Consider the following 328-nt stretch of genomic DNA (forward strand, 5'->3'; position numbering starts at 1 on the left):
TACCCAGCTGGGCAGGACCCGGAGGAGATGCCACTTCCCTGGAGAGACAGCGGGGCTGGCACGGGGACCTTGTTTTCAAAGGGAAATGGCTGGGATAAATCACAGCGAGGAGAGTTAGGGCTGCCTTGGCACGGCTCCAGGGTTAAAATTAGCCCCGGCACGCAGGCCAGCAGGGTATTGTTAAAATAACAGCGGTGCTGGGAATGCGGCGGGCTGTGCTTCATCCTTCCAGAGCCCTCCCCGGCCCCAGCCCGCGGGGATGAGCACACTGAAATACGGCTGGAGGGGTCTGCGCAGCCTCCAATGCGTTTCTTCCTGCATCCCGCAG

This window comes from Apaloderma vittatum, unplaced genomic scaffold (assembly GCF_000703405.1).
Source record: "Apaloderma vittatum isolate BGI_N311 unplaced genomic scaffold, ASM70340v1 scaffold31786, whole genome shotgun sequence".
NCBI lineage: Eukaryota > Metazoa > Chordata > Aves > Trogoniformes > Trogonidae > Apaloderma > Apaloderma vittatum.